A 27,603-nucleotide genomic window follows, 5' to 3' on the forward strand; every position below is an offset into this window, starting at 1 on the left:
CCAGACAGCAAGGGAAAAAAAATATAGAGGTTAGAGGGTCTCTGCAGACGTGGAGAGTATTGATGGGAAGAGGCTGTGCGGTCAGCCTCAATGTTTTTTTTTTTTTTTTTTTTTAGTGGGTCTCCAGCATTCAACAGGGGCAAGGCCTGCCTGGGGGTGGGTGACCGTAGGAAGAGCAGGGGTGAGGGGTTTTTCCGGTGTCTGTGGGGGACTCCGAAGAAGATATTTCGGGTCTGCGAGTCACGGGCAGGCAGGTGTCTATTTTGAGGCCCCGGATCGGAGGGAAGGCCCTGGGCCGCTGCAGTACCGGAGGACGGGTCGTAGGGCAAGGGGCACGGGGAGAGTTAACCTCTCAACTTACCCCGTTGCCCGTTCACGAATCCGCTTCCCCCCGGCTAGTGGGACCGCAGTCCGGGCTCCGGGCGCCCCCGCCGGGGTCCGCGCCGTCTTCAATGTGTAGACACAGGAGGCTTCCGCTGAGCAGATTGTCGTCCGGCTATGCTTCAGTGGTGCAGGGGGACACGAGTAAGGAGGGAGAGAGGTGATGGGCTCCCGTGTGACGTCTGTCCCGGTCCGCTGGTCCGGCCCCGCTCCAAACCTGAGCCTCAGGCCCTAGGCTGGGGGGGAAGGCCGCAACCCGCAGGAGTGCTTAAAAGCACTCCCCGATTCCGCGGGTCCCCCACAGCAGGTGCCAGCGGGTGCAGAGGGTCCCTGTGAGGGAGTGGAAGCAGTCTGGCGGCAATAAGAAGAGGATAGGGCCCAATAAGGGGGTCAGGGAAGTAGGAGTTGTGGAATTCACATCCACTTTCTAGGACATCCAGGCCACGCCCCCTATTTATTTATTTTAATTCTTCTTCTTTTTTGTGTTTTTTTTTTTTTTTCTTTTTTCCCTTAATTTATACCCTCAGGGTGCCCTGGAGACCCGTTATCAGGTCCCTGATATGTAGGGGGCACCTGCAGCGGGAGCCGCTGTGTTTCTGCCAGGCGGGGGGGGGGGGGGGGGAGCTGCGGTCAGGCCAGCGGTCCGTCCTCAGTATCGAGAGACGGGCGCCGCGGCTAGAGTCTTCGGGGAAGGGACGGAGCACTCAGCCCGTCAGAGCCTCTGCCACCCGCTGCGCTCACTCGGCCGTCGGACGTCCTCTCTGCGTCTCCTCCGTGTCTCACCGTATCCAAGATGGCCACCGCCCGATCTTCAGAGCACAGAGTCCGACCCCGCTCTGGTCCCGGTGCGCTCCCGCCAGCCAGCCCCAAACCCCAGGGGGGCCGCAGATGTCTACAGCAGGTGAGGTGTTGTGATGGGCTCTCCAGACGTCCCGGGGGGTGTTAACAATGCGGCCTCGGGGATGAACAAAAATTGAGGCCCCGGCTTCAGGGCAGTGAGTAGGCCGCAGTCCGCGAGAGCCAGTAAACCGGCTCCCCGACTCCGCAGCACCGACTCACCACCTGCTTCAATTATATTACAATGCCCATCACACAGGGTACAGGTGTTTGTGTGAATTTGGTGCTTTTTATTAGTCAAAAGTTCCCAGATCCCTGGGAGCTCATCTGAAGTGCAGCTTTCACAGTCAGCCTCCAAGCCACGCCCCCCCCCAAAATAGAATTTTAATTACCTACCGGTAAATCCTTTTCTCGTACTCCGTAGAGGATGCTGGTGTCCACATTAGTACCATGGGGTATAGACGGGTCCACTAGGAGCCACTGGCACTTCAAGAGTTTGAGTGTGGGGGCTGGCTCCTCCCTCTATGCCCCTCTTACCAGACTCAGTCTAGAAACTGTGCCCGAGGAGACGGACAACTTCGACAGAAGAATTATACACAGATAGTGGCGAGATTCACACCAGATCACACAAGGCAAACTAAGCTAACTAGCTTGAAACTCAGCAACAGCTGAAACATTACTAAACCAAGTAACAAGGCAGTAGGTAACTAAGAACAAAGTCGTACTGAACCAGATAACCACTGCAGGATAACGAAGCGCTGGTCGAGCGCCCAGCATCCTCTATGGACTACGAGAAAAGTAGATCAATGGATCAATGAGGATTGCCAGAACTCTTGTTCTCCTTATGAGCTTTAGACCTCTTGGGGTGAGATTCAAATGATATATCACGCCCAATTTCCTTTCTAAAATGATCTCCGTTATGGCGCATATTGCGCCCATAGTAATCAGGTTTAGCTGTGTATAGGGTTGGGTGCCTCCCTACTCCGGGGGTAGCGAGGTGAAATAATGATACAACGTCCTTGAGGGCAGAAACAGAATGGGTGTGGAAAGGGGTGAAAAGAATTGAATCCCGCCCTTTGAATGAGTGGAAGTGAAGGAAACACGTACACTGACTGGAACACCCACCGAGACACCAGGGCGTCCACTGCCACGGCTTGCGGGTCCCTTGACCTGGAACAATACCTCCGAAGTTTCTTGTTGAGACGGGAGGCGATCATGTCTATTTGAGGTACACCCCAAAGATCTGTCACCTCTGTGAACACCTCCGGATGGAGGCCCTGTTCTCCTGCATGGAGATCATGTCTGCTGAGGAAGTCTCCTTCCCAGTTGTCTACTCCCTGAATGAAGATTGCTGACAGCGCCAACGTGTGTTTTTCTGCCCAGAGGATGTTTTTTGTTACCTCTGACATCGCAGCTTTGCTCTTCGTTCCACCCTGTCGGTTTATGTAGGCCACCATCGTTACAATGTCCGACTGTACTTGAATGGCTCGATCTCGCAGAAGATAGGCCGCTTGGAGAAGATCGTTGTAGACTGCTCTTAGTTCCAGAATGTTTATTGGCAGACTGGATTCCAGGCTTGATCACCTTCCTTGGAAGGTTTCCTCCTGAGTGACTGCGCCCCAGCCCCGGAGACTTGCATCCGTGGTTAGAAGGATCCAGTCCTGAATCCCGAACCTGCGGCCCTCCAGAAGGTGAGGTAGCTGCAGCCATCAGAGGAGTGAAATCCTGGCTTTCGGCGACAGACATATTCTCTGGTGCATGTGTAGATGAGATCCCTTGTCCAGTTGGAAGGACCTAGCATGAAACCTTCTATACTGTAGAGCCTCGTAAGAGGCAACCATCTTTCCCAGAAGGCAAATGCACTGATGAGCCGATACCCGGGCTGGCTTCAGGACGTCCCGGACCATTGTTTGAATCACCAACACTTTCTCCTCTGGCAGAAACACCCTCTGCACTTCCGTGACGGGGATCATTCCCAGAAAAGACAATCTCCTTGACGGCTCCAAATGTGATTTTGGAAGGTTCAGGATCCAACCGTGGTCCCTGAGCAGACAAGTCGTGAGACCAATGGACTGCAACAACATCTCCCTGGACAATGCCTTTATCAGCAGATCGTCCAGATATGGGATTGTGTTCACCCCCTGTCTGCGTAGGAAAACCATCATCTCTGCCATCACCTTGGTAAACACCCTCAGTGCTGTGGAGAGGCCGAATGGCAGCGCCTGAAATTGATAGTGGCTGTCTAGCAGTGCAAATCTGAGATAAGCCTGGTGCGGCAGCCAAATCGAAATGTGGAGGTACGCATCCTTCATATCCAGGGATACCAGAAACTCTCCCTCCTCCAGACCTGAGATCACTGCCCTGAGAGACTCCATTTTAAATTTGAACACCTTCAGGTAAGGGTTCAGCCATTTCAAGTTCAAAATTGGTCTGACCGAACCATCCGGTTTCGGTACCACGAAAAGGTTTGAATAATTACCCTTGTTTTGCATATGAGGTGGAACTGAAATAATGACCTGTGACTTTTCCAATTTTTGGATGGCTTCCTGTAGGATAGTCCTGTCTGTCAGCAAGGCTGGCAACGAAATACTTAAAACATAACTTTTAATGTTGACGTTTATAATGAAATTACCCATATAGCTGATCCATATAAAAGAAAAGTGTAATGATAAAGGTTTTAAAATGTTCTGGTCTGTTTAATAACAATGCGTGATTGGAATGGTTGTAGACATTTGATCGTCTTACCCCCATTTCCCCTGACCAGTACAGAATATCTGTATTGATGGAACCAAGGAGTGGTCATAAGGATTATTTGATAAGTACGTCCCACTAGGGCTACTCAAATTCAAAGATAGATAGTCTCCTGCATTCAACAGGACCTGACTTTCTGACGTAAGCCACAATAATTGGTCGTAGGCCTCAAATATGAAAGAATCTCAAAGAAGTAAGAATTAGTGGTGATACTGCTGTTGGCGTCGCAACTCACATAGGAAGGGAAATGGTCCCTGCTCTACAACACCGGGTATTCGCAGGAAGTCTCCTCTCCCGGTACTAACCCGGCCCAACGCTGTTTGGCTTCCAAGATCGGACGAGATCGGGCATTGGCAGCGTGGTATAGATAGTAGAGAATTTATATGACAGTACACCAATGAGAGTGCACCTATATAGGAAAATAGGAGAAAGAGAAATAGAAGGATGAAAGAAATGAGAACAGTTTAGCAAGGAAAGAAATGAATTAGTAAAGTACAAATAGGTGGATCTGCTTTCTGCGTTAGACACAGCTCATCAATTCCCACATCTGTGGTATTGTGCTCTGTGAATCGCAGATGAGAGTCCACGAAAAAATAGTAAAGTGTGAGCAAGAGGTATGAAATATTTGATTTTGATTAAATTATCAGTGAAGAATTGCCGCAAAGGACTGGTAAGGAATTAAAATAAAGTAAGATTATATATGTCCTCAGAGAAATCCACATAGTATTTTAAACATTAATTTGAGAAATCTCATTAATGATCATCATACATCCTGAGCTGAGTGTAAAAATTCAATTGAATTTAACAAAATCAGGTGTGGTGAATCCCACAATCTGATCCAGGAAAATAATGATGTTTCTAATAACAAAAAAAAGTGCTGAGGATCACAGTGAATGAAATAATCTTATAATAGTATACTGGCCTCTGCTGGTGAAAACTCAGCACGCCAGTGTAAATTCTCTACCAGGTGTTTAGAAAATCAAAGGAAATGGAAAACGGGATAAGAGAAAGATTTTGTGATATATGTTTTGCTTTTAGACAATCGCGCTTATAACAAAAATCTGTATATGTGCTACACAGGTCTAATCACATATTGTCCAATAAAGCATATTAATGAATACACATAGAATGTTGCTGTCTGTGCACATTGTACACAGAACAGCAGTGGGCTTACGGTCACCAAAATTGGAAAGAAGTAGGCAGGTCAGGGCATCGTCAGGTGCCCATGCAGGAGCTAAAGGTTCACTCCATGTGCGGTCCCCCCCGTGGAAAACGCGTTTCGCCCTGACGGGCTTGTTCACTTCCGGGTTAGAGGGATAAGTGAGGAATATGGTTGAGAGGCAGCTAATAAGTAAGTACTAACCAATAGCTGGACGATTCTTGACCGGTGGGCCGGAGATAACAGCTGTCGCTGAGGAGCTTCAGTCAGCTGTGAAGGTGACGGAGCGTGACGTAGAATAGGGGGCGGGGTCTCGAGACGCAATGTCGCTGGCTGTCCGTGTATACACTTAGAATAGTGGGCGGTGACGGAGCGTGACGTAGAATAGGGGGCGGGGTCTCGAGACGCAATACCGCTGGCTGTCCGTGTATACACTTATGGGAGGAATGGTCATATGGCCCTGAACAGCCGCGAGATCCCGGGCGCCATCTTTGTAGATGGCAAGTGTATGGTATAACGGCAGGCAGACCTTGGACGCCATCTTACAATATGGCAAATGTGTAATAGAAGAGCTGCACAACGAAGGGAAAGCTAATTGAGCAATAAGTGAAAGACAGGATTGGGGGAACATTGTAATGTATAGGAGCACTAAATAGAAAAAGAGGTGGGTAAGAATTAAGATGGCATGGGATTTGCGCGAATAAATGAATTGATCGACTTAACATTAGATTAGTAATGACAAGGATTATAATATAATTGAAAATGATTTGGGAATAAATAGATATGGTTATCTCCGGCCCACCGGTCAAGAATCGTCCAGCTATTGGTTAGTACTTACTTATTAGCTGCCTCTCAACCATATTCCTCACTTACCCCTCTAACCCGCTAACCCGGAAGTGAACAAGCCCGTCAGGGCGAAACGCGTTTTCCACGGGGGGGGGGGGGGGGGACCGCACATGGAGTGAACCTTTAGCTCCTGCATGGGCACCTGACGATGCCCTGACCTGCCTACTTCTTTCCAATTTTGGTGACCGTAAGCCCACTGCTGTTCTGTGTACAATGTGCACAGACAGCAACATTCTCTGTGTATTCATTAATATGCTTTATTGGACAATATGTGATTAGACCTGTGTAGCACATATACAGATTTTTGTTATAAGCGCGATTGTCTAAAAGCAAAAATAAGAATTTACTCACCGGTAATTCTATTTCTCGTAGTCCGTAGTGGATGCTGGGAACTCCGTAAGGACCATGGGGAATAGCGGGCTCCGAAGGAGGCTGGGCACTCTAGAAAGATTTATGACTACCTGGTGTGCACTGGCTCCTCCCACTATGACCCTCCTCCAAGCCTCAGTTAGGACACTGTGCCCGGACGAGCTGACATAATAAGGAAGGATTTAGAATCCCGGGTAAGACTCTTACCAGCCACACCAATCACACCGTACAACTCGTGATACTATATCCAGTTTTACAGTATGAAAACAACTGAGCCTCTCAATAGATGGCTCAACAATAACCCTTTAGTTAACAATAACTATTTACAAGTATTGCAGACAATCCGCACTTGGGATGGGCGCCCAGCATCCACTACGGACTACGAGAAATAGAATTACCGGTGAGTAAATTCTTATTTCTCTAACGTCCTAGTGGATGCTGGGGACTCCGAAAGGACCATGGGGAATAGCGGCTCCGCAGGAGACTGGGCACAAAGTTAAAGCTTTAGGACTAGCTGGTGTGCACTGGCCCCTCCCCCTATGACCCTCCTCCAAGCCTCAGTTAAGATTTTGTGCCTGAGCGAGAAGGGTGCAATCTAGGTGGCTCTCCTGAGCTGCTTAAAATTCTTATTTTCTCTGACGTCCTAGTGGATGCTGGGAACTCCGTAAGGACCATGGGGATTATACCAAAGCTCCCAAACGGGCGGGAGAGTGCGGATGACTCTGCAGCACCGAATGAGAGAACTCCAGGTCCTCCTCAGCCAGGGTATCAAATTTGTAGAATTTTGCAAACGTGTTTGCCCCTGACCAAGTAGCTGCTCGGCAAAGTTGTAAAGCCGAGACCCCTCGGGCAGCCGCCCAAGATGAGCCCACCTTCCTTGTGGAATGGGCATTCACAGATTTTGGCTGTGGCAGGCCTGCCACAGAATGTGCAAGCTGAATTGTACTACAAATCCAGCGAGCAATAGACTGCTTAGAAGCAGGAGCACCCAACTTGTTGGGTGCATACAGGATAAACAGCGAGTCAGATTTTCTGACTCCAGCCGTCCTGGAAACATATATTTTCAGGGCCCTGACAACGTTTAGCAACTTGGAGTCCTCCAAATCCTTAGTAGCCGCAGGCACCACAATAGGCTGGTTCAGGTGAAACGCTGACACCACCTTAGGGAGAAATTGGGGACGAGTCCTCAATTCTGCCCTATCCATATGGAAAATCAGATAAGGGCTTTTACATGATAAAGCCGCCAATTCTGACACTCACCTGGCTGAAGCCAAGGCCAATAACATGACCACTTTCCACGTGAGATATTTCAGATCCACGGTTTTTAGTGGCTCAAACCAATGTGATTTTAAGAAACTCAACATCACGTTGAGATCCCAAGGTGCCACAGGAGGCACAAATGGGGGCTGAATATGCAGCACTCCTTTCACAAATGTCTGAACTTCAGGTACTGAAGCTAGTTCTTTTTGAAAGAAAATCGACAGAGCCGAGATCTGTACTTTAATGGAGCCTAGTTTTAGGCCCATATTCACTCCTGCTTGCAGGAAATGCAGAAAATCGACCTAGTTGAAATTCCTCTGTTGGGGCCTTTTTGGCCTCGCACCATGCAACATATTTCCGCCATATGCGGTGATAATGCTTTGCCGTAACATCTTTCCTGGCCTTAATAAGCGTAGGAGTGACTTCTTCCGGAATACCCTTTTCCTTTAGGATCCGGTGTTCAACCGCCATGCCGTCAAACGCAGCCGCGGTAAGTCTTGGAACAGACAGGGCCCCTGCTGTAGCAGGTCCTGTCTGAGCGGTAGAGGCCACGGGTCCTCTGAGAGCATCTCTTGAAGTTTTGGGTACCACGCTCGTCTTGGCCAATCCGGAACCACGAGAATGGTGTTTACTCCTCCCTTTCTTATTATTCTCAATACCTTTGGTATGAGAGGCAGAGGAGGGAACACATAAACCGACTGGTACACCCACGGTGTCACTAGAGCGTCCACAGCTACCGCCTGAGGGTCCCTTGACCTGGCGCAATATCTTTTTAACTTTTTGTTGAGGCGGGACGCCATCATGTCCACCTGTGGTTTTCCCAACGGTTTACCAGCATCTGGAAGACTTCTGGATGAAGTCCCCACTCTCCCGGGTGGAGGTCGTGTCTGCTGAGGAAGTCTGCTACCCCAGTTGTCCACTCCCGGAATGAACACTGCTGACAGTGCTAGTACATGATTCTCCGCCCATCGGAGAATTCTTGTGGCTTCTGCCATCGCCATCCTGCTTCTTATGCCGCCCTGTCGATTTACATGGGCGACTGCCGTGATGTTGTCTGACTGGATCAGCACCGGCTGGTGTAGAAGCAGGGATTTTGCTTGACTTAGGGCATTGTAGATGGCCCTTAGTTCCAGAATATTTATGTGTAGGGAAGTCTCCTGACTCGACCATAGTCCTTGGAAGTTTCTTCCCTGTGTGACTGCCCCCCAGCCTCGAAGGCTGGCATCCGTGGTTACCAGGACCCAGTCCTGTATGCCGAACCTGCGGCCCTCTAGAAGATGGGCACTCTGCAGCCACCACAGTAGAGACACCCTGGTTCTTGGAGACAGGGTTATCAAGCGATGCATCTGAAGATGCGATCCGGACCACTGGTCCAACAGGTCCCACTGAAAGATTCTGGCATGGAACCTGCCGAAGGGAATTGCTTCGTAAGAAGCCACCATCTTTCCCAGGACCCGCGTGCAGCGATGCACTGATACCTGTTTTGGTTTCAGGAGGTCTCTGACTAGAGATGACAACTCCCTGGCTTTCTCCTCCGGGAGAAACACTTTTTTCTGGACTGTATCCAGAATCATACCCAGGAACAGTAGCCGTGTCGTCGGAACCAGCTGTGACTTCGGGATATTCAGAATCCAGCCGTGCTGGTGCAGCACCTCCTGAGATAGTGCTACTCCCACCAACAACTGTTCCTTGGACCTCGCTTTTATTAGGAGATCGTCCAAGTACGGGATAATTAAAACTCCCTTTTTTCGAAGGAGTATCATCATTTCCGCCATCACCTTGGTAAATACCCTCGGTGCCGTGGACAGTCCAAACGGCAGCGTCTGGAATTGGTAATGGCAATCCTGTACCACAAATCTGAGGTACTCCTGGTGAGGATGGTAAATGGGGACATGCAAGTAAGCATCCTTGATGTCCAGGGATACCATGTAATCCCCCTCTTCCAGGCTCGCAATAACCGCCCTGAGCGATTCCATCTTGAACTTGAATTTTTTTATGTATGTGTTCAAGGATTTCAAATTTAAAATGGGTCTCACCGAACCGTCCGGTTTCGGTACCACAAATAGTGTGGAATAGTAACCCCGTCCTTGTTGAAGTAGGGGTACCTTGATTATCACCTGCTGGGAATACAGCTTGTGAATTGCCGCTAGCACCGCCTCCCTGTCTGAGGGAGCAATCGGCAAGGCAGATTTTAGGAACCGGTGGGGTGGAGACGCCTCGAATTCCAGTTTGTACCCCTGAGATACTATTTGAAGGATCCAGGGATCCACCTGTGAGCGAGCCCACTGATCGCTGAAAATCTTGAGGCGGCCCCCCACCGTACCAGACTCCGCCTGTGGAGCCCCACCGTCATGCGGCGGACTTGGCAGAAGAAGCGGGGGAGGACTTTTGCTCCTGGGAACCTGCTGTTTGTTGCAGCCTTTTTCCCCTACCTCTGCCTCTGGATAGAAAAGACCCGCCTTTTCCACGCCTGTTTTTCTGGTTCCGAAAGGACTGAACCTGATAAAACGGCGCCTTCTTAGGCTGTGAGGGGAAATGGGGTAAAAATGCTGACTTCCCAGACGTTGCTGTGGAAACTAGGTCCGAGAGACCATCCCCAAATAATTCCTCACCTTTATATGGCAACACTTCCATGTGCCTTTTAGAATCTGCATCTCCTGTCCACTGGCGAGTCCATAAGCCTCTCCTAGCAGAAATGGACAATGCACTAACTTTAGATGTCAGTCGGCAGATTTCCCTCTGTGCATCTCTCATATATAAGACTGAGTCTTTTATATGGTCTATGATTAACAGGATCGTGTCTCTGTCTAATGTGTCAATATTTTCTGACAGTTTATCTGACCACGCAGCGGCAGCACTGCACATCCAAGCTGACGCAATAGCTGGCCTAAGTATAATGCCTGAGTGTGTATATACAGACTTCAGGATCGCCTCCTGCTTTCTATCAGCAGGTTCCTTGAGGGCGGCCGTATCCGGAGACGGTAGTGCCACCTTTTTTGACAAACGTGTGAGCGCTTTATCCACCCTAGGAGGTGTTTCCCAACGTGACCTATCCTCTGGCGGGAAAGGGAACGCCATTAGTACCTTCTTAGGAATTACCAATTTTTTATCAGGGAAAGCCCACGCTTCTTCACACACTTCATTTAATTCATCTGATGGGGGAAAAACTACGGGTAGTTTTTTTTCCCCCAAACATAATACCCTTTTTAGTGGTACCTGTATTTATATCAGAAATGTGTAACACCTCTTTCATTGCCTCAATCATGCAGTGAATGGCCTTAGTGGGCATCAGATTAGACTCATTGTCGTCGACACTGGTGTCAGTATCAGTGTCGACATCTGGGTCTGCGGTCTGAGGTAGCGGGCGTTTTAGAGCCCCTGATGACCGGTGCGACGCCTGGGCAGGCACGAGCTGAGAAGTCGGCTGTCCCACATTTGGCATGTCGTCAAATTTCTTATGTAAGGAGTCTATACGTGCACTCATTTCTTTCCATAAGCTCAACCACTCAGGTGTCTGCCCCGCAGGGGGTGACATCCCTTCTAAAGGCATCTGCTCCGTCTCCACATCATTATCCTCATCAAACATGTCGACACAGCTGTACCGACACACCGCACACACACAAGGAATGCTCCAACAGAGGACAGGACCCACAAAAGCCCTTTGGGGGGACAGAGTGAGAGTATGCCAGCACACACCAGAGCGCTATATAATGCAGGGACTAACTGAGTTATGTCCCCTATAGCTGCTTTTTTGCTATATAATTTATACAGCGCCTAAATTTAATGCCCCCCCTCTCTTTTTTTACCCTTTTTTTACCGCTTCTTCTCCCCTTAGTCCCTCGCTGCAGTGAGCCTGTTGCCAGCAGGTCTCACTGAAAATAAAAAACCTAAGTCTATCTTTCTTTCTAAGAGCTCAGGAGAGCCCCTAGTGTGCATCCAACCTCGGCCGGGCACAAAATCTAACTGAGGCTTGGAGGAGGGTCATAGTGGGAGGAGCCAGTGCACACCAGGTAGTCATAAATCTTTCTAGAGTGCCCAGCCTCCTTCGGAGCCCGCTATTCCCCATGGTCCTTACGGAGTTCCCAGCATCCACTAGGACGTCAGAGAAACATATATCACAAAATCTTTCTCTTATCCCGTTTTCCATTTCCTTTGATTTTCTAAACACCTGGTAGAGAATTTACACTGGCGTGCTGAGTTTTCACCAGCAGAGGCCAGTATACTATTATAAGATTATTTCATTCACTGTGATCCTCAGCACTTTTCTCTAACGTCCTAAGTGGATGCTGGGGACTCCGTAAGGACCATGGGGAATAGCGGCTCCGCAGGAGACTGGGCACATCTAAAGAAAGCTTTAGGACTATCTGGTGTGCACTGGCTCCTCCCCCCATGACCCTCCTCCAAGCCTCAGTTAGATCTCTGTGCCCGAACGAGAAGGGTGCACACTAGGGGCTCTCCTGAGCTTCTTAGTGAAAGTTTTAGATTAGGTTTTTTATTTTCAGTGAGACCTGCTGGCAACAGGCTCACTGCATCGAGGGACTAAGGGGAGAAGAAGCGAACTCACCTGCGTGCAGAGTGGATTGGGCTTCTTAGGCTACTGGACATTAGCTCCAGAGGGACGATCACAGGCCCAGCTTGGATGGGTCCCAGAGCCGCGCCGCCGGCCCCCTTACAGAGCCAGAAGGCAGACGAGGTCCGGAAAATCGGCGGCAGAAGACGTCCTGTCTTCAACAAGGTAGCGCACAGCACTGCAGCTGTGCGCCATTGCTCTCAGCACACTTCACACTTCGGTCACTGAGGGTGCAGGGCGCTGGGGGGGGCGCCCTGAGATGCAATAAAAACACCTTGGATGGCAAAAAAAAATGCATCACATATAGCTCCTGGGCTATATGGATGCATTTAACCTCTGCCAGAATCCATAAAAAAGCAGGAGAAAAGTCCGCGAAAAAGGGGCGGAGCCTATCTCCTCAGCACACTGGCGCCATTTTCCCTCACAGCTCCGTTGGAGGGAAGCTCCCTGACTCTCCCCTGCAGTCACTACACTACAGAAAGGGTTAAAAAAAGAGAGGGGGGCACTAATTAGGCGCAGTATTAACTATACAGCAGCTATAAGGGGAAAAACACTTATATAGGGTTATCCCTGTATATATATAGCGCTCTGGTGTGTGCTGGCAAACTCTCCCTCTGTCTCCCCAAAGGGCTAGTGGGGTCCTGTCCTCTATCAGAGCATTCCCTGTGTGTGTGCTGTATGTCGGTACTTTTGTGTCTACATGTATGAGGAGAAAAATGATGTGGAGACGGAGCAGATTGCCTGTAATAGTGATGTCACCCCCTAGGGGGTCGACACCTGAGTGGATGAACTGTTGGAAGGAATTACGTGACAGTGTCAGCTCTGTATAAAAGACAGTGGTTGACATGAGACAGCCGGCTACTCAGCTTGTGCCTGTCCAGACGTCTCATAGGCCGTCAGGGGCTCTAAAGCGCCCGTTACCTCAGATGGCAGATATAGACGCCGACATGGATACTGACTCCAGTGTCGACGGTGAAGAGACGAATGTGACTTCCAGTAGGGCCACACGTTACATGATTGAGGCAATGAAAAATGTTTTACACATTTCTGATAATACGAGTACCACCAAAAAAGGGGTATTATGTTCGGTGAGGAAAAACTACCTGTAGTTTTCCTGAATCTGAGAAATTAAATGAGGTGTGTGATGATGCGTGGGTTTCCCCCGATAACAACGGATAATTTCTAAAATGTTATTGGCATTATATCCTTTCCCGCCAGAGGTTAGGGTGCGTTGGGAAACACCCCCTAGGGGGGATAAAGCGCTCACACGCTTGTAAGGGCTCTACCTTCGCCTGAGATGGCCGCCCTTAAGGATCCTGCTGATAGAAAGCAGGAGGGTATCCTAAAAGGTATTTACACACATACTGGTGTTATACTGCGACCAGCAATCGCCTCAGCCTGGATGTGCAGTGCTGGGTTGGCGTGGTCGGATTCCCTGACTGAAAATATTGATACCCTAGATAGGGACAGTATATTTTCGCCTATAGAGCATTTAAAAGATGCATTTTTATATATGCGTGATGCACAGCGGAATATTTGCCGACTGGCATCAAGTCTAAGCGCGTTGTCCATTTCTACCAGTAGAGGGTTATGGACACGTCAGTGGTCAGGTGATGCGTATTCCAAACGGCATTTGGAAGTATTGCTTTATTAAGGGAGGAGTTATTTGGGGTCGGTCTTTCAGACCTGGTGGCCACGGCAACAGCTGGGAATTCCACGTTTGTACCCCAGGTCGCCTCTCAACATGAGAAGATGCCGTATTATCAGGCGCAGTCTTTTCGTGGACAAGCGGGCAAAAGGTTCCTCATTTCTGCCCCGTGACAGAGGGAGAGGAAAAAGGCTGCAGAAATCAGCCAGTTCCCAGGAACAGAAACCCTCTCCCGCCTCTGCCAAGCCCTCAGTATACGCTGGGGCTTTACAAGCAGAATCAGGCACGGTGGGGGGCCCGTCTCAATGAATTTCAGCGCGCAGTGGGCTCACTCGCAAGTAGACCCCTGGATCCTTCAGGTGATATCTCAGGGGTACAAATTAGAATTCGAGACGTCTCCCCCTCGCCGTTTCCTAAAGTCGGCTTTACCGATGTCTCCTTCTGACAGGGAGACAGTTTTGGAAGCCATTCACAAGCTGTATTCCCAGCAGGTGATAATCAAGATACCCCTCCTGCAACAGGGAACGGGGTATTATTCCACACTGTTGTGGTACCGAAGCCGGACGGCTCGGTGAGACCGATTCTAAATCTAAAATCTTTGAACACTTACGTACAGAGGTTCAAATTCAAGATTGAGTCACTCAGAGCAGTGATTGCGAACCTGGAAGAAGGGGACTACATGATGTCTCGGGACATCAAGGATGCTTACCTTCATGTCAAAATTTACCCTTCTCACCAAGGGTACCTCAGGTTTATGGTACAGAACTGTCACTATCAGTTCAGACGCTGCCGTATGGATGGAACACGGCACCCCGGGTCTTTACCAAGGTAATGGCCGAAATGATGATATTCCTTCGAAGGAATTTTAGTTATCCCTTCCTTGGACAATTCCCTGATAAGGGTAAGATCCAGGGAACAGTTGGAGGTCGGTGTAGCACTATCTCAGGTAGTGTTGCGGCAGCACGATTGGATTCTCAATATTCCAAAATCGCACCTGGTTCCGACGACGTGTCTTCTGTTCCTAGGGATGATCCTGGACACAGTCCAGAAAAAGGTGTTTCTCCCGGAGGAGAAAGCCAGGGAGTTATCCGAGCTAGTCAGGAACCTCCTAAAACCGAGCCAAGTCTCAGTGCATCAATGCACAAGGGTTCTGGGTAAAATGGTGGCTTCCTACGAAGCAATCCCATTCGGCAGATTCCACGCAAGAACTTTCCAGTGGGACCTGCTGGACAAATGGTCCGGATCGCATCTTCAGATGCATCAGCGGATAACCCTGTCACCTCCTGTGGTGGTTGCAGAGTGCTCATCTTCTAGAGGGCCGCAGATTAGGCATTCAGGATTGGGTCCTGGTGACCACGGATGCCAGCCTGCGAGGCTGGGGAGCAGTCACACAGGGAAGGAATATCCAGGGCTTATGGTCAAGCCTGGAGACATCACTTCACATAAATATCCTGAAGCTAAGGGACATTTACAATGCTCTAAGCTTAGCAAGACCTCTGCTTCAAGGTCAGCCGGTGTTGATCCAGTCGGACAACATCACGGCAGTCACCCACGTAAACAGACAGGGTGGCACAAGAAGCAGGAGGGCAATGGCAGAAGCTGCAAGGATTCTTCGCTGGGTGGAAAATCATGTGAGAGCACTGTCAGCAGTATTCATTCCGGGAGTGGACAACTGGGAAGCAGACTTCCTCAGCACGACCTCCACCCGGGAGAGTGGGGACTTCACCCAGAAGTCTTCCACATGATTAAAAACTCGACAGGTATTGCGCCAGGTCCAGGGACCCTCAGGCAATAAGCTGTAGACGCTCTGGTAACACCGTGGGTGTACCAGTCAGGGTATGTGTTCCCTCCTCTGCCTCTCATACCCAAGGTACTGAGATTGATAAGATGGAGAGGAGTAAGCACTATATTCGTGGTTCCGGATTGGCCAAGAAGGACTTGGTAACCGGAACTTCAAGAGATGCTCACGGAGGATCCGTGGCCTCTACCTCAAAGAAGGGACCTGCTCCAGCAAGGACCCTGTCTGTTCCAAGACTTACCGCGGCTGCGTTTGACGGCATGGCGGTTGAACGCCGGATCCTGAAGGAAAAAAGGCATTCCGGATGAAGTCATCCCTATCCTGATCAAAGCCAGGAAGGATGTAACCGCAAAAACATTATCACCGCAATTGGCGAAAATATGTTGCGTGGTGCGAGGCCAGTAAGGCCCGACGGAGGAAATTCAACTGGGTCGATTCCTACATTTCCTGCAAACAGGAGTGTCTATGGGCCTGAAATTGGGGTCCATTAAGGTTCAAATTTCGGCCCTGTCAATTTTCTTCCAAAAAGAACTAGCTTCAGTCCCTGAAGTTCAGACGTTTGTAAAAGGGGTACTGCATATACAGCCTCCTTTTGTGCCTCCAGTGGCACTTTGGGATCTCAATGTAGTTTTGGGTTCCAAAAGTCACATTGGTTTGAACCACTTAAATCTGTGGAGTTAAAATATCTCACATGGAAAGTGGTCATGCTGTTGGCCCTGGCCTGGGCCAGGCGCGTGTCAGAATTGGCGGCTTTATCCTGAAAAAGCCCTTATCTGATTTTCCATTCGGACAGGGCGGAATTGAGGACTCGTCCTCAGTTTCTCCCCAAGGTGGTTTCAGCGTCTCACCTGAACCAACCTATTGGTGGTGCCTGCGGCTACTAGGGACTTGGAGGCCTCCAAGTTGCTAGACGTTGTCAGTGCCCTGAAAATATATGTTTCCAGGACGGCTGGAGTCAGGAAATCTGACTCGCTGTTTATCCTGTGTGCACCCAACAAGCTGGGTGCTCCTGCTTCTAAGCAGACTATTGCTCGTTGGATTTGTAGTACAATTCAGCTTGCACATTCTGTGGCAGGCCTGCCACAGCCAAAAATCTGTAAATGCCCACTCCACAAGGAAGGTGGGCTCATCTTGGGCGGCTGCCCGAGGGGTCTCGGCTTTACAACTTTGCCGAGCAGCTACTTGGTCAGGAGCAAATACGTTTGTAAAATTCTACAAAATTGATATCCTGGCTGAGGAGGACCTGGAGTTCTCTCATTTGGTGCTGCAGAGTCATCCGCACTCTCCCGCCCGTTTGGGAGCTTTGGTATAATCCCCATGGTCCTTACGGAGTCCCCAGCATCTACTTAGGACGTTAGAGAAAATAAGAATTTACTTACCGATAATTCTATTTCTCTATCGTCCTAGTGGATGCTGGGGTTCCTGAAAGGACCATGGGGAATAGCGGCTCCGCAGGAGACAGGGCACAAAAAGTAAAGCTTTTCCAGATCAGGTGGTGTGCACTGGCTCCTCCCCCTATGACCCTCCTCCAGACTCCAGTTAGATTTTTGTGCCCGGCCGAGAAGGGTGCAATCTAGGTGGCTCTCCTAAAGAGCTGCTTAGAGAAAGTTTAGCTTAGGTTTTTTATTTTACAGTGAGTCCTGCTGGCAACAGGATCACTGCAACGAGGGACTGAGGGGAGAAGAAGTGAACTCACCTGCGTGCAGGATGGATTGGCTTCTTGGCTACTGGACATTAGCTCCAGAGGGACGATCACAGGTACAGCCTGGATGGTCACCGGAGCCGCGCCGCCGGCCCCCTTGCAGATGCTGAAGTTAGAAGAGGTCCAGAATCGGCGGCTGAAGACTCTGACAGTCTTCTAAAGGTAGCGCACAGCACTGCAGCTGTGCGCCATTTTCCTCTCAGCACACTTCACACGCTGTCACTGAGGGTGCAGGGCGCTGGGGGGGGGGCGCCCTGGGAGGCAAATGTAAACCTATATACTGGCTAAAAATACCTCACATATAGCCCCCAGAGGCTATATGGAGATATTTAACCCCTGCCAAACTTCACTAAAGAGCGGGAGACGAGCCCGCCGTAAAAGGGGCGGGGCCTATCTCCTCAGCACACAGCGCCATTTTTTCTCTCACAGAAAGGCTGGAGAGAAGGCTCCCAGGCTCTCCCCTGCACTGCACTACAGAAACAGGGTTTAAACAGAGAGGGGGGACAAAAATTGGCGATATAAATATATATATAAAGATGCTATTAGGGAGAAACACTTATATAAGGTTGTCCCTATGTAATTATAGCGTTTTTTGGTGTGTGCTGGCAAACTCTCCCTCTGTCTCTCCAAAGGGCTAGTGGGGTCCTGTCCTCTGTCAGAGCATTCCAGGTGTGTGTGCTGTGTGTCGGTACGTGTGTGTCGACATGTATGAGGACGATGCTGGAGGAGGCGGAGAAATTGCCTGTAATGGTGATGTCACTCTCTAGGGAGTCGACACCGGAATGGATGGCTTATTTAGGGAATCACGTGAGAATGTCAACACGCTGCAAGGTCGGTTGACGACATGAGACGGCCGACAAACAATTAGTAACGGTCCAGGCGTCTCAGAAACACCGTCAGGGTTTTTTTATAAAAAACGCCCATTTACCTCAGTCGGTCGACACAGACACAGACACGGACACTGAATCCAGTGTCGACGTTGAATAAACAAACGTATTCCTCATTAGGGCCACACGTTAAGGGCAATGAAGGAGCTGTTACATATTTCTGATACTACAAGTACCACAAAAAAGGGTATTATGTGGAAGTGAAAAAACTACCTGTAGTTTTTCCTGAATCAGATAAAATAAAATGAAGTGTGTGATGATGCGTGGGTTTACCCCGATAGCAAATATTGGCGTTATACATTTTCCCGCCAGAAGTTAGGGCGCGTTGGGAAACACCCATTAGGGTGGATAAGGCGCTCACACGCTTATCAAGTGGCGTTACCGTCTCCAAATACGGCCGCCCTCAAGGAGCCAGCTGATAGGCAGCTGGAAAAATATCCTAAAAAGTATATACACACAGACGGTGGTTATACTGCGACCAGCGATCGCCATCAGCCTGGAGATGCAGTGCTGGGTTGGCTTGGTCGAATTCCCTGACTAAAAATATTTTATTGATATAGAGCATTTAATAGGATGCATTCTATATATATGTATGCGAGATGCACACAGGGATATTTGCACTCTGGCATCAAGATAAGTGCGTTGTCCATATCTCCCAGAAGATGTCATGGACACGACAGTGGTCAGGTGATACAGATCCCATACGGCACATGGAAGTATTGCCGTATAAAGGGAAGGAGTTATTTGGGGTCGGTCCGTCGGACCTGGGGGCCACGGCCACAGCTGGGAAATCCAACCTTTTTACCCCAAGTTACATCTCAGCAGAAAAAGACACTGTCTTTTCAGCCTCAATCCTTCCGTTCCCATGTGGGCAAGCGGGCAAAAGGCCAGTCATATCTGCCCAGACATAGAGGAAAGGGAAGTAGACTGCAGCAGGCAGCCCCTTCCCAGGAAAAGAAGCCCTCCACCAGTGGGGGGGTAGTCTCAAGAGTCTCAGCGCGCAGTGGGATCACTCGCAAGTTGACCCCTAGATCATACAAGTATTATCCCAGGGGTACAGATTGGAGAGTCGAGACATTTTTTCCTCGCAGGTTCCTGAAGCCTGCTTTACCAACGGCTCCCTCCGACAAGGAGGCAGTATTGGGAAAAAATTCACAAGCTGTATTTCCAGCAGGTGATAATCAAAGTACCCCTCCTACAACAAGGAAAAGGGTATTAGTCCTCCACACTATATTGTGGTACTGAAGCCAGACGGCTTGGTGAGACATAGTCTAAATCTGAAATCTTTGAACACTTACATAAAAAGGTTCAAATCAAGATGGAGTCACTCAGAGCAGTGATAGAGAACCGGAAAAAAGGGGACTATATGGTGTCCCTGGACATCAAGGATTACCTCCATGTCCAAATTTGCCCTTCTCAACAAGGGTACCTCTGGTTCGTGATACAGAACTGTCAATATCAGTTTCAGACGCTGCCGTTGAATTATCCACGGCACCCCGGGCCTTTACCAAGGTAATGGCCGAAAAGATGATTCTTAAAAGAAGAAAGGCATCTAAATTATCCCTTACTTGGACGATATCCTGAAAGGGACAAGTTTCCAGAGAACAGTTGGTGGTCGGAAAAGAACTATCTAACGTAGTTCTACGACAGCACGAGTGGATTCTAAATATTCCAAAAATCGCAGCTGTTTTCCGATGATACGGCTGCTGTTCCTAGGAATGATTCTGGGCATAGTCCAGAAAGAGGTATTTCTCCTGGAGGGGAAAGCCAGGGAGTTATCCGACCTAGTCAGAAACCTCCTAAATCCAGGCCAAGTATCAGTGCATCAATGCACAGGAGTCCTGGGAAAAATGGTGGCTTCTTACGAAGCGATTCCATTCGGCAGATCTCACGCAAAAACTTTTCAGGGGGATTTGCTGGACGAATGGTCCGGATCGCATCTTCAGATGCATCAGCGGATAACCCTGTCTCCAAGGACAAGGGTGTCTCTTCTGTGGGGGCTGCAGAGTGCTCATCTTCTAGAGGGCAGCACATTCAGCATTCAGGACTGTGTTCTGGTGACCACGGATGCCAGCCTGAGAGGCTGGGGAACAGTCACACAAGGAAGAAATTTCCAAGGAAGTGTGGTCAAGTCTGGAGATTTCTCTCCACATGAATATACTGGAGCTAAGGGCAATTTACGATGCTCTGAGCCTAGGAAGACCTCTGCTTCAAAGTCAACCGGTGCTGATCCAGTAAGACATCATCATGGCAGTCGCCCACGTAAACAGACGGGGCGGCACAAGAAGCAGGAGGGCAATGACAGCAAGGATTCTTCGCTGGGCGAAAGATCAGGTGATAACACTGTCAGCAGTGTTCATTCCGGGAGTGGACAACTAGGAAGATTTCCTCAGCATAAATGAATTCCACCCGGAAAAGTGGGAACTTCATCTGGAAGTTTCCACATGTTTGTAAACCGTTGGGAAAGACCAAAGGTGGTTATGATGGCGTCCCACATGAAGCGCCAGGTCTAGAGACCCTCAGGCAATAACTGGGACGCTCTGGTAACACCGTGGGTGTACCAGTCGGTGTATGTGTTCCCTCTTCTGCCTTTCATACCCAGTGTATGGAGAATGATAGTAAGGAGAGGAGTAAGAACTATACTCGTGGTTCCGGTTTGGGCCAAGAAGAACTTGGTACCCGGAACTTCAAGAGATACTAGAAAGGATCTTGATTCAGCAAGAATCATGTCTGTTCCATGACTTACCGCAGCTGCGTTGACGCCAGGGCGGGTGAACGCCGGATCCTAAGGGAAAAAGGCATTCCGAAAGAGGTCATCCCTACCCTGGTCAGAGCCAGGAAGGAGGTGACCGCACAACATTATCACCGCTTAGGTGAAAATATGTTCCATGGTGTGAGGCCAGGAAGGCTCCACGGAAGAATTTCAACTAGGTTAATTCCTACATTTCCTGCAAGCAGGAGTGTATATGGGTCTCAAATTGGGGTCCATTAAGGTTCAAATTTCGACCGGTCGATTTTCTTCCAGAAAGAAATTGGCTTCAGTTCCTGAAGTCCAGAAGTTGTTAAGGGAGTACTGCATATACAACCCCTTTTTGATGTCTCCAGTGGCTCTGGGCGATCTCAACGTAGTTTGGGATTCCTAAAATCACATTGTTTTAAACAACTCAAATCTGTGGATTTGATATATCTCACATGGAAAGTGACCATGCTGTTGGTCCTGGCCTCGGCCAGGCGAGTGTCAGAATTGGCGGCTTTATCTCACAAAGCCATATCTGATTGTCCATTCGGACAGAGCAAAGCTGTGGACTCGTCCCCAGTTTCTCCCTAAGGTGGTGTCAGCGTTTCACCTGAACCAGCTTATTGTGGTGCCTGCGGCTACTAGGGACTTGGAGGACTCCAAGTTGCTGGATGTTGTCAGGGCCCTGAAAGTATAGTTTCCAGGTCGGCTGGAGTCAGGAAATCTGACTTGCTGTTTATCCTGTATGCACCCAACAAGCTGGGTGCTCCTGCTTCTAAGCAGACTATTGCTCGTTGGATTTGTAGTACAATTCAGCTTGCACATTCTGTGGCAGGCTTGCCACAGCAAAAAAATATGTAAATGCCCATTCCACAAGGAAGGTGGGCTCATCTTGGGCGGCTGCCCGAGGGGTCTCGGCATTACAACTCTGCCGAGCAGCTACGTGGTCGGGGGAGAACACGTTTGTAAAATTTTACAAATTTGGTACCCTGGCAAAAGAGGACCTGGAGTTCTCTCATTCGGTGCTGCAGAGTCATCCGCACTCTCCCGCCCGTTTGGGAGCTTTGGTATAATCCCCATGGTCCTTTCAGGAACCCCAGCATCCACTAGGACGATAGAGAAAATAAGAATTTACTTACCGATAATTCTATTTCTCGGAGTCCGTAGTGGATGCTGGGCGCCCATCCCAAGTGCGGATTATTCTGCAATACTTGTACATAGTTATTGTTACAAAAATCGGGTTATTGTTGTAGGAAGCCGTCTTTCAGAGGCTCCTTTTGTTATCATACTGTTAACTGGGTTTAGATCACAAGTTGTACGGTGTGATTGGTGTGGCTGGTATGAGTCTTACCCGGGATTCAAAATCCTCCCTTATTGTGTACGCTCGTCCGGGCACAGTACCTAACTGGAGTCTGGAGGAGGGTCATAGGGGGAGGAGCCAGTGCACACCACCTGATCTGGAAAAGCTTTACTTTTTGTGCCCTGTCTCCTGCGGAGCCGCTATTCCCCATGGTCCTTTCAGGAACCCCAGCATCCACTACGGACTCCGAGAAATAGAATTATCGGTAAGTAAATTCTTATTTTCTCATAGTCCGTAGTGGATGCTGGGCGCCCATCCCAAGTGCGGATTGTCTGCAATACTTGTACATAGTTATTGTTACAAAAATCGGGTTATTATTGTTGTGAGCCATCTTTCAGAGGCTCCTCTGTTATCATGCTGTTAACTGGGTTCAGATCACAGGTTATACGGTGTGATTGGTGTAGCTGGTATGAGTCTTACCCGGGATTCAAAATCCTTCCTTATTGTGTACGCTCGTCCGGGCACAGTATCCTAACTGAGGCTTGGAGGAGGGTCATGGGGGGAGGAGCCAGTGCACACCAGATAGTCCTAAAGCTTTCTTTAGATGTGCCCAGTCTCCTGCGGAGCCGCTATTCCCCATGGTCCTTACGGAGTCCCCAGCATCCACTACGGACTATGAGAAATAGAATTATCGGTAAGTAAATTCTTATTTTTTTTGTTATTAGAAACATCATTATTTTCCTGGATCAGATTGTGGGATTCACCACATCTGATTTTGTTAAATTCAATTGCATTTTTACACTCAGCTCAGGATGTATGATGATCATTAATGAGATTTCTCAAATTAATGTTTAAAATACTATGTGGATTTCTCTGAGGACATATATAATCTTACTTTATTTTAATTCCTTACCAGTCCTTTGCGGCAATTCTTCACTGATAATTTAATCAAAATCAAATATTTCATACCTCTTGCTCACACTTTACTATTTTTTCGTGGACTCTCATCTGCGATTCACAGAGCACAATACCACAGATGTGGGAATTGATGAGCTGTGTCTAACGCAGAAAGCAGATCCACCTATTTGTACTTTACTAATTCATTTCTTTCCTTGCTAAACTGTTCTCATTTCTTTCATCCTTCTATTTCTCTTTCTCCTATTTTCCTATATAGGTGCACTCTCATTGGTGTACTGTCATATAAATTCTCTACTATCATACCACGCTGCCAATGCCCGATCTCGTCCGATCTTGGAAGCCAAACAGCGTTGGGCCGGGTTAGTACCGGGAGAGGAGACTTCCTGCGAATACCCGGTGTTGTAGAGCAGGGACCATTTCCCTTCCTATGTGAGTTGCGACGCCAACAGCAGTATCACCACTAATTCTTACTTCTTTGAGATTCTTTCATATTTGAGGCCTACGACCAATTATTGTGGCTTACGTCAGAAAGTCAGGTCCTGTTGAATGCAGGAGACTATCTATCTTTGAATTTGAGTAGCCCTAGTGGGACGTACTTATCAAATAATCCTTATGACCACTCCTTGGTTCCATCAATACAGATATTCTGTACTGGTCAGGGGAAATGGGGGTAAGACGATCAAATGTCTACAACCATTCCAATCACGCATTGTGATTAAACAGACCAGAACATTTTAAAACCTTTATCATTACACTTTTCTTTTATATGGATCAGCTATATGGGTAATTTCATTATAAACGTCAACATTAAAAGTTATGTTTTAAGTATTTCTTTGTATATGTTATAGGAATTTTCCTTTCTTTCAAAGAGTGCGCCCACACAAGAGCCTTCTTTTTCTCCCTTTTTCCGAGTACATTTATTATCTGGCTCTGGGCGCACCACCAACTAGGACAACGTCATATATTTTAGTAAAAAACAGGTGTTTTTTTCTTCTTTTTCCTATTGTGGAGTGTTTAATTGTCCAATTTTTGGTTCTCTAGTATCAATACTGCATTAATCTGACCGGTGCCCGATCGCCCCCTGTCTAGTAATAAGCAAGGCTGGCAAGCCTGATTTGAAGAATCGGTGAGGCGGGAGTTCTTGAAACTCCAGTCTGTACCCCTGGGACACAATATCCTGTACTCAGGGATCCAGGCCGGACGACACCTAGTCATGTCTGAAACGTCTGAGTCTCGCACCCACCAACCCGTCCTCCAGGCAGTGCGGATTTTGAGGAACCAGAAGCAGGTTTCTGGTCCTGGGAGCCTGCAGAAACAGGCTTTTTGGATTTTGCACAACCACCTTTAAAAGAAGGTGGTAGGAGGCTTGGACTTTTTTGCCTTAGCGGTCCGAAAGGACTGCGACGCAGCTGAAGAAAAAGGTTTCTGCGTAGGAGGGGTAGCAGAGGGAAGGAAAGGTGACTTACCCACGGTCGCTATGGAAATCCACGCATCCAATGCTTCCCCAAATAGAGCCTGACCTGTGTAGGGTAGGTTCTCCACACTTCTGGATTCTGCATCTGCAAACCATTGGCTCGTCCCCTGCGAGCTGATACCGACATGGAAGATATCCGCGCAGTCAGCGTACCCAGGTCTTTCATGGACTCCACCAGGAACCCCGCAGAATCCTGTATGTTACTTAGAAACAATTCAATGTCACTTCTATCCATTGTATCCAAATCCTCTAGTAACATGCCTGACCACTTTACAAATCCATGCACAGGCAATAACGCCACCCCTGAAGCAGTGTAAATGGATTTGAGCGTAGTGTCAATCTTACGATCAGCCGTTTTTTGTTTTTTTACGCGGTAGATCCAGGGACAGGTAAAACCACCTTTTTAGACAGTCTGGAGACAGATGCATCCACTATGGGTGGGTTTTCCCATTTTTTCCTATCCTCCTCAGGGAAGGGAAAACCAACCAGAACCCTCTTTGGGATCTGGAATTTTTTCTTGGGTTTTCCCAGGATTTTTCAAATATAGCGTTTAATTCTTTGGTCGCAGGGAAGATTAGCGAGGCTCTCTTATTGTCAGTGAAGTAAGCTTCCTCAACCTGCTCAGGTGGCGTGTCAGTAATGTTTAACACATCTCTAATGGCCTCAATCATGAGCTGCACCCGCTTTTCAAGGGATGCCGCCCCCCTCAGCACATCCCCATAACTGTCTGCAGCATCAGAGTCGGTATCCGTGTCATCTTGAATAATTTAGGCAAGTGCACGTTTCTGTGAGAACATGCTAAGGGATTTTGCAGGAATAGGAACAGAACCTGACCAAACTGCCATAGATTTCTTTAACACCTGAGTTTCAGTCTCAGTATTTGCTACCCTAGTAGAGATCTGAGAGATCATTACTTTAACAGAGGTTAACCACTCAGGCTCAATAATAGGGATCTAAGATAAAGCATTACATCCCTGTGTACATGGAATGGATTCCTCCTGAGAGGAAACATCTGCAGCATATGACACAGGGTCCCTAGACATAGCTGTGGGAGATAACACACACACACACACACACACACACACACACACACACACACACACACACACACACACACACACACACACACACACACACACACACGGAAATGTCAGACACAGTTTCCCCCCAAGTATGTCACAGAGGGACACAGAGATTGGAGCCAACCCACACACAGCGCTTTCTGAGGTAGAAATAATAAAACTTCCAGCGCTATCTGTGTACCTTAATAGACTACACAGACTTTACACAGCCTCCCCCCCTTCTACAACCCCCTGGTACCGCACAGGATATCTGGAGTTGCTTGGAGGGACAGCTCTCCATGTCAGCGTTTCTGTGGAGGAACTGCAGGCCAGAAAATGGCGCTGAACGCTGCTGGGTCCGCTCTGAGGAGAAGCTTCATCCCCTGAACATGGCGCTGCTTCTCGCTCTTCATATTCTTTATACTGGCCTGAGGATTAATGCTGGCAGCGTTACCGAGGTCCCTAACAGCCATGTGACCAGTGTGGGGTATAAGCGCTGGCTCAGGGCGCCCCTCACAGCGCCGCACTATGTACCGCTGAGCCTCTGGAGCGGTTAGTACTGCGCTCCCACCCTGTTGCTGCCATCTTCACACCGGCTCCCCGCTTGCCAGGGGGACTGATGACTCAGTCGCCACCGGAATTCTTCTCGCTCTGTAAGTGGGGGGCGGCATGCTGCGGGAGTGAGCGATCACCTGGGGCGGCTAATGATCAGCACCCTCAGGAGCTCAGTGTCCTGTCAGCGGAGATAGTGGCTCAGACCCCTCAGGGCGGACACTACTCCCCCCCCCCCCCCCCCCCTTAGTCCCACGAAGCAGGGAGGCTGTTGCCAGCAGCCTCCCTATGCCTGACTAACTCCTAGAGAAAAGTAAAAGCTAAAGAAGCTCTAGTAGCTCCCCTAGCTGTGACCGGCTCCTCCGGGCACAGTTTCTAAACTGAGTCTGGTAGGAGGGGCATAGAGGGAGGAGCCAGCCGACACTCTCAAACTCTTATAAGTGCCAATGGCTCCTAGTGGACCCGTCTTTACCCCATGGTACTAATGTGGACCCCAGCATCCTCTAGAATGTAAGAGAAATTTGGATTGCACTTCCAGTGTGTTGAAGTTAATAAACTACAAAAATGGTCCTGTCACTCTTTACCGTATCTGCTACGGCTGCTCCTCGGGTAACGCCAAGAAACATGAATTAATATTTACTTACATTAAGACGTCTCAAATTTACATCTCTATAGATTTACCGAATTATTAACACTCATTTATATTTACACCCGTGAAAATCAGAAACTCCTGTGTGAAGAGCGGGTAGAACTGCGCTGCACTCTCCACAGGTTCTATTCCCAGTATGAGTGTTGTGGACACCCACTAGTGGGAATAGTCCTGCAGCGCTGGTATTCCGGTGTCGGTATCCTGACAGTCGGATCCCGACAGCCGGCAAATTAGATGAATCCCAGAACAGCTAGATGATTAATAAAATAAAAATGGAGAAGGACTTGTTAATACTAGGAAAGGAAAATGAGGTCATTTACATGATAAGGACGGCTAGTTACAGCATGTGTGTTGCTGATTGCCTGTAAGACTCCACATTGTCATTACTGCATATATCCAACTTCTTCCATAGTGATTTAATGACAATATTTCTACACACAAAGTAACACAAATCTGTTATGAGTCCTGAATGGATGACAAGTACTTGTATAATAGCCATTGCCTGCACCTAAGGCAGTCCAGCTGGCTGCTACACCGGTATCACTGGAGGCACGGAGTCTCCACAGTGCACCCACTGCGTTCTCTGCGTCACATTATAACAGACTCACCACTATATATTAACAACACATAGCACATTATACAGAATAGGAGGAGTCCAATGAACACTTACAGACACCGATATCACTGGAGGCATGGAGTCTCCA

The 27,603-nt window shown here is 48.7% G+C and overlaps 1 protein-coding gene and 2 pseudogenes across 1 annotated transcript in view; 1 reads left to right on the plus strand and 2 right to left on the minus strand.

The window, feature by feature from the left end:
• The window catches only part of LOC134949743 (HAUS augmin-like complex subunit 7), a 118,617-nt gene that overhangs the window by 21,617 nt on the left and 69,397 nt on the right, over positions 1–27,603 (minus strand). The window lies entirely within an intron of this gene.
• Positions 4,226–4,345, minus strand: LOC134950736 (5S ribosomal RNA; annotated as a pseudogene).
• On the plus strand, positions 23,453–23,571 carry LOC134950147 (5S ribosomal RNA; annotated as a pseudogene).

Source organism: Pseudophryne corroboree, chromosome 8 (assembly GCF_028390025.1).
Source record: "Pseudophryne corroboree isolate aPseCor3 chromosome 8, aPseCor3.hap2, whole genome shotgun sequence".
In the NCBI taxonomy this organism is placed as follows: domain Eukaryota; kingdom Metazoa; phylum Chordata; class Amphibia; order Anura; family Myobatrachidae; genus Pseudophryne; species Pseudophryne corroboree.